This window comes from Triticum aestivum, unplaced genomic scaffold, assembly GCF_018294505.1.
Source record: "Triticum aestivum cultivar Chinese Spring unplaced genomic scaffold, IWGSC CS RefSeq v2.1 scaffold51842, whole genome shotgun sequence".
Taxonomy (NCBI): Eukaryota; Viridiplantae; Streptophyta; class Magnoliopsida; order Poales; family Poaceae; genus Triticum; species Triticum aestivum.
Window position 1 is genome coordinate 102544 of NW_025225610.1, and position 6838 is coordinate 109381.

General features: G+C 43.0%; 2 long non-coding RNA genes across 2 annotated transcripts; both read right to left on the reverse strand.

Moving 5' to 3' along the window:
* Positions 1 to 1472: 1472 nt before the first annotated feature.
* Positions 1473 to 2819, reverse strand: LOC123172294 (uncharacterized). The gene is made up of 3 exons (XR_006485527.1): positions 2703 to 2819; positions 2527 to 2604; positions 1473 to 2211 (listed from the first exon to the last, which is right to left on the reverse strand). It is a non-coding gene; the product is annotated as an uncharacterized lncRNA (long non-coding RNA).
* Positions 2820 to 4167: 1348 nt separating this feature from the next.
* Positions 4168 to 5617, reverse strand: LOC123172299 (uncharacterized). Its single transcript, XR_006485528.1, has 3 exons — positions 5145 to 5617; positions 4806 to 4924; positions 4168 to 4465 (listed from the first exon to the last, which is right to left on the reverse strand). It is a non-coding gene; the product is annotated as an uncharacterized lncRNA (long non-coding RNA).
* Between the last annotated feature and the right edge of the window lie 1221 nt (positions 5618 to 6838).

Consider the following 6838-nt stretch of genomic DNA (forward strand, 5'->3'; position numbering starts at 1 on the left):
ATGCAATGTGGATTGTATTACATCATGTATTAACTACAAATCATGAAATCAATACCAGAGAACCACCTCTGTACTAAGAACCAACATTTTAGCATAAAGAGTATCACAGGAGTGTTTACTTGCACATCAGATGTAGCACAATTACAACTAAAGAGGCATTTTCCTCACTGCTATCCCTGAGCCCTTCACAAGGAAAGTTCCAAGCCTCGCAACAAGGAGGGTTCCAAGCCTCGCAACTTCTTCCTCCAGCTCTGCACATGACCCTCAGTTACAAACCTCGTCCCCAGCTATGATTATTTCAAGATGAAATCAACATGCTATTTCTTTCACATGGAACATGTTCAGAATTTAGTCAGTCTCACTAATCTTTCAGCTACAAAGGCAGAAAGAAAAATGGCATGATCAATAACTAAAAAAAAAACTGGAACAATAATGCTTGTAGCATTAAAAAACCGAGAAAGTGAATTGAGGACAACTGAACAATTATTTGTAACAATGGCGAGCTTGGCTGACGCAAAATGATCACTCTGAAACTATATCTTTAGAACCAAATTAAAAAGGAACAAAATAATCTAATAGTTCCTCCTTTCCAGAATAACTATCTCAACTTTGTACAAAAACATCATGTATCTTTAGGACCAATTTTTAGACTATGGTACCACATAAATCAAGAATTAGACATATCAGATTGCAACGTATTCATGGTCAATTACCAATCATGTCACACCAAGGATTTGCACATATAACCTGAATTAACTGCACCTAGCTTGAAGTCTGAAATCTACCGGGTGACAGACAAAAGCAATACCACCAAACCTTATTCTTATTGGACGAGCACAAGATTTATGAGAAGATAACACACACAAAAAAATCATATTTGGTTTCTGGATGCATGCACTTTCTGGATTGTGCACATCAAAGCATGGAAGAACATTCCTAGGAGAGCCATTGCAGCAAAATGAAGTAAACCAAAAATCAAAAAAGAGAAGTGAGTTTGTATCATGTAATTTAGCAATGTATCAGCTCATATCAGCATTTATTTTCCAATGACCAAAGAAAATGACAGAAGTTTACATATTCTTTCCTATACCTTTCTACCAGAATGCTCTCTATTTATGACTTTACGAGCGCCAGACAGACTATTTCCACTTGGCGGCAGGTTGGACACAGCAATCCTCGCCGCGAGCTGCAGAAGAATCACACACGCACATACGTCAGGCCAGGAGACACAAACACGGGCGCCGTGAGGGGGGAACGGAACGGACCGGAAGAGGAGAGACAGATCGAAAGAGGGAACGTACGGAGGCATAGTCAGGCTGGGAGGCGGTGAGCGCGGCGGCGGTCTTGGCGGCGAGCTCGCCGAGCTGGCTGGTGGTGACGCCCATGTATACCCTGACACAGACCTTCTACGCAGACTCCACTGCAGCAACCATATACAAAAAGAAAACACAAGCCAGCGAAACCCGTGGTAAATTAGGACCAATGCTTCAGCAAGCAATCATTAGGCATGCATGGCAATAAAACACAAGTCCTTCAAGGATGACTATAATGTATTAACACAATACAAATTCAGTTTCGGTATAAGAATCAATGAAGAAGCCTATGCCTACTTAATTTTGTCACAATATGTAACCAGAAGTAGTTGATTTAGTGGACAATAAAATATACAACACACTCACCCTTCTGACAAAAGAAACTGTCCTCTAGGAGGGACTTTGCTTTGGAAGTAACATTGATGTACCAAAGAGAAGTGTAATGATCTTTAGCAGAAAAGGTACATGATAAAAAAATTATGAGCTCAATTTCAGTGTATATAGAATACTTTTAAAAATTATGAGCACGATTTCAGTGTATATAGAATACTTTAAACAGTTGAGTTATATATACGATGAGAATCAGTCAACGCAATCTCTCTAGGGGTGCTATAGCTGCTGCTCTACCTGTTTTTCAGAACATAGAGCTTAGATCTTTTTTTGTCAATGCCTATCGATTCACAACTTTTGACAAGCCTAAGGATCGTCACCAAGGCAACATTCAAATGCATGGGGGCAGAGACTGACAATTAACACTTATATAATCCCAAATGTCACCATTACATTATCTATGACTTTTCATACTGCTAAAAGCCTAAAACTGCATGAACTATGAAGGGAATGTATATGATATGCCCAAACTATATGATATGGAGTTCTGTGAATATCCAATGCAACCCTGCAAGCGTTTTAAGGAATAAGAGTTAGATCCAAATGATAGAATTTGATAAGGGATCTTACATCCCTCAAGTAACTCATTTACATGGTTTTCAAAATTGTGGGGTATTTCTAAGATACAATCAGTTAAAGCAGCTCACATGCATCAATAACATCTCTGTGTTGGCATCCCTAGATAATAACATGGACAAAGAAAAGCTATTTTTCATACAATGATGTAGAAGTTCTTATGAGAGGAGGCCACAACAAGATTAGGCGTCTACTGATCCCTCATTGCCTGAAATAGATAGAAGAGGGAACTATGTGTGAAGCTCACCTTGATGTGTTGGAATCAGATGCGCTCATTGTAGCTCGACCAAGCTGCGCCCATGGTCTTCAATGGCGCTCCCACTGCCTGTACAACCTAATATAGGTTAGAACACGACGGGTGCATGGAGGAGACAAGGACAAAGGTTGGCAACATATCAAGCACAACCAAATAAGCAAGCTCACATTAACAAAGCAAAAAATGCTTTTCACCATACTTCTCTCCTAGCCTTGTCCTGATATCTTATTTCCTGATTATACGCAGAACATCAACACAAATCATGTCATCAAAATACATGACCATGTTCACAAGAGCGAGAAATCACCTTTCTTCGCTAGATTCCCCTTCTTCCCTTCTCTTCTTTCCCAGATTTGCAGATACACATTTTAGAAAGCCCATATATTAGTCAATCAAAATCAGAGTGCCGGCGGAAGCAGAAGGCAAAGAAAAATAACGCATGATTTGCCTCTTTAGGCCATGCATCTCTGAGGTGAGCTGCAGCGCCTGAATCTGCGCTCATCATCCATCCATCCGTGTATGCAGAGGTGGAGCGCAGCCTCCCTTGCCCGAGCCCCAGCCTCCTCTCTGTTTTGTTTTGCTTTGATATATTGTATAACCCTCTACATATATGACAATATCCAGTATGCACATAAAAGAAGCGGTTCATCTGAATTGGTGAACATATATTTAAGAACCCTGTGAAATAATGAGCCATTAAGCAAACAACAAAATGAGTATCTACAAATACAGACAAGGCGGCCGACAACCCAAACAAAAGGTTTACCTGATCGAGCAGAATTTCATTGACAAATTCCAAAAACAAAAATAGTCAGCACTGCGTCATTGCAACAAAATCCTGCGAGATAGAAATAAAATTGGAACCACCATAAGAACAAATTAGCTCATGAACACATCATCAGACAGGATAGGGCAAATACTGCCAATACAAAGTACAGAGAAAAGAGAAGAGGCAAAGAGAGAGGAGCACCTCGGCAAGATTTTGGAGGAAGACGTCTTCGCGCTCCTTTAGTCGACGCCCTCGTCCAGTGTTGTCCCAAGGCTCTCTTACTCTTGTTAAGTGTACTGGTCTCTTGTCACCGAGGTCAGTGCGCTTGACATGGCGCTGCGTGCTACTGCCTTCGCGTCCCAAGGCTCTCTTACTCTTGTTGTCCTCTCCCTCAAATGCAATGAACGACAGGTACATACACCATAGAAAAAATGTTAGCAACTGAATAAATGACATATCCTTCATCAGTTATTAAATAAAAATTGAAAATGAAGGTCATCTCATCATCTCATGGCCTTCTCTTCAATTTTTTCTTTTCACAAAGGCTTTTCAGTGTCACAATTAACCAAATAAAGAAGCAACCAGCAGCAGGTAGTAGCAGTATAACACATAACAGCAACACAAGCAACCAGCAGCAGCAGAACCAACACACACATCTAGCAGCACAAGTAGTAGCCATAGCTCACAAAGCAACTGCACAAACGCACAGTAGAGCACAAGCACAAAATCAAAGGGAGACAGAGAGAGGAAGCTATGTGCTTCCGCCATCTACTTAGACCAATAAGACACAATCACCTTAAAATTAGACTCTGTGTTTTCTCTGAAAGTTTACCTAAAAATAGTAAACTACATGATAGCAGACCATGAGGTTAGCAAGCCTGTGTAAAGACATGATTGGTTACAAAACTACATCAGCGCATCGTATCTCTCGTCCTGGGCGGACATGAGGAACGCTTGCATCATCTCGAGCTAATTGTGATGAAGACCTCGTCACGCCGGACTGCAAGTTGCAGAGCCACCTCCTCAACCAGTGTGGATTTGGCGTGGCAATACACTGCATCCAACACAGACTTGCCAACGCTTACCTTTTTTTTTCTTCCGTCTATTTAACATATTTCTCTTCGTATCCAGCTTGCAAAGAGAAGTGTGTTATAACTGTTTCTGTAAAATTTGAACAAATCAAAGCAAGTGTTCAGTTTATTTTTCACCATCTGTTCATTGGATCCTACTCTAGTTTTAAGGAGTTTGTAAAGTATGAATCATATTCAACCAATAACATGTCGCGTATATATAATAACATCTTAGCCAACAATGCCTTGAAGGAGAGCAATATATCAATATATCTATGATAGATGAGGAATGCAAATAATTTTCCGAATCAGACCTAAAAAGTTTAAATCTACGATTAATGAGCAAATCAAATTCCAACAAGTATGCAATGATGCAATGGCCAGGAGCTAATTTCATCAATAATTCTAATATACTTCTGTAAAGAAAGAACCTCATCAATATTGTATTTTGCTTCCCGCAGTCGTTCACTCCAGAAGTTAGGTCCCAGCGTGCCAGATCATTGGCTTCTGCAGAACCAAAATCTTACAGAGGGTTTTAGATCTTCCATATCTGCATTAAGAAAAGCAACAATTAAGACATCTGTTTATTCCATCCTAGTTCCTAGCCTTCATAAAAGGAAATATGAGAACAACAATTGATGAAGGAGATATAATGCTGATGGATAGGCCAAACGACCACGGCATGCCGGTTGCTTGTATACAGCCGCGGGCCGCCGATCCAGCGTGCACCCCAATGACCGTGCGTGTGTCTGATCCAGCGTCGTGCTTACATCAAAGGTCCGCCGGGCTGACCGGCGCTCCCCACGCCACGGGTACCAAAAAGAGCCATTTCAGGATGGCTATCCACCTCTATTCCCCGTGCTTTGCTGCTGCGTGTGTCTGCTCGTGCTTGTTTTGTGCATTTATGTTGGATTGCTACTGCTGGGCGCTGGGTGCTAGTCTGCTTATGGTCTCTATGGTGACCTCCGCCGCCATTCCACATCAGCAATCTCCACCTTCAGGTCAGGATTTTCACAACTATACCTCGGGTGAGTAACAAGAATTACTATTTGCATATGTAAACAGCAAGAGGTGCTCTGCCAGATTCTGAAGCACATATATTACAGCAGCATGCATTGGTTTGGGCATATATAAACAATGATCACCTAGTCTACTGGATCCTAGAATCAAGAATTAGTAAGAAGCTAAGAAAACTGAACAATGAGATTCCCAGGAGGCAACACATATTTTTTGTCTCCCTCAAAACCAGTTAGCATATCAAACACAGTACACTGTATCTACTCTTGCAGAAAAATGAGAAGAGATTGAATAGTAATATTCTGGTACCTCTAGGTTCATCCTTCTGAGGAAACCACAACCTCCCAAACGTCGTCTCGGACATGGACTGGTCCTGAACCTGCACAACACAAGCATAATTTCAGGTTGTCTTTTTTAGAGCACACAAGAACAGAAGCAAACAAGACAACAAATCCATGGATAGCGCTCTAAAATAAGTGATGCATCGGTCGAGCCACCGCCGGGACGCCTGGATCTCCTCTTCATCCTCCAGATCCCGCATCTCTCCTCTTCCTCCAGGTCCGGGGCTGGCTTGCACGGGGGAGGAGAGAGAAGGGGCTGGCGGTGCGGGAGAGGAGACTAGTGAGAGGGAGGAGAGGAGACGGACGAGGTGCAGGGTGGCTCGAGGCGGGGGAGCGGAGGCTCCATGGCGGCGGCTGGCTCGAGGCGGGGGAGCGACGGAGACGGCGTCGGCAGCAGCGAGCATGGAGAAGGGGAGAAGGGGGCGCGGCGGCGGCGTCGGCTGCAGGTCTGTGGCTGCAGCTGCTCGCTCGCTCGCTTCTCTCCTCGCATGCGTGATGCAGCGCTCGCTTTGCCGACACTATTTATATCAGCGGACATGAAATGACGAAAATACCCCCGGCGGGGCACCAAATTAACAGGCGGTGGCATAGCGATTTAAAGGCGACGTGGAGGCAACGGTTGTGACTACGAGTCTAGGACGGTTTATATGTTCAATATGGTGTCTTATGATGTATGTGGCAGCATATTTTTGCTATTTTTTCAGCAACGTTGGTCCGGGCGGTAAAGGAAACTATCTAGTCTTGAGATCTGGATGAATATGGTGCCTTTATAATGTACTCCCTCCATCCAGAATCTTTGTTCGAAGGTATGGATGTATGTAGACGTATTTTAGTTCTAGGTACATCCATTTTTTATCCATTTGTGCGACAAGTAATTCAGAATGGAGGGAGAATGAAGCATCATATTTTTGCTATTCTGAGAGCGGAATCGCTCTGGCCGGTAGAGGAGTCACTTGATCCTTGATTGCACACGCTATGCCATAGGACACAAAGCCCATCTTGATGTCCATGGCCCATGTGGTATTTGTGGCCATTGAGGACAAGTACCTCAGCACAACCCCCAAGTGCTAGAAGCACTAGCTGTTCGGGAGGCATTAGCACTTTCA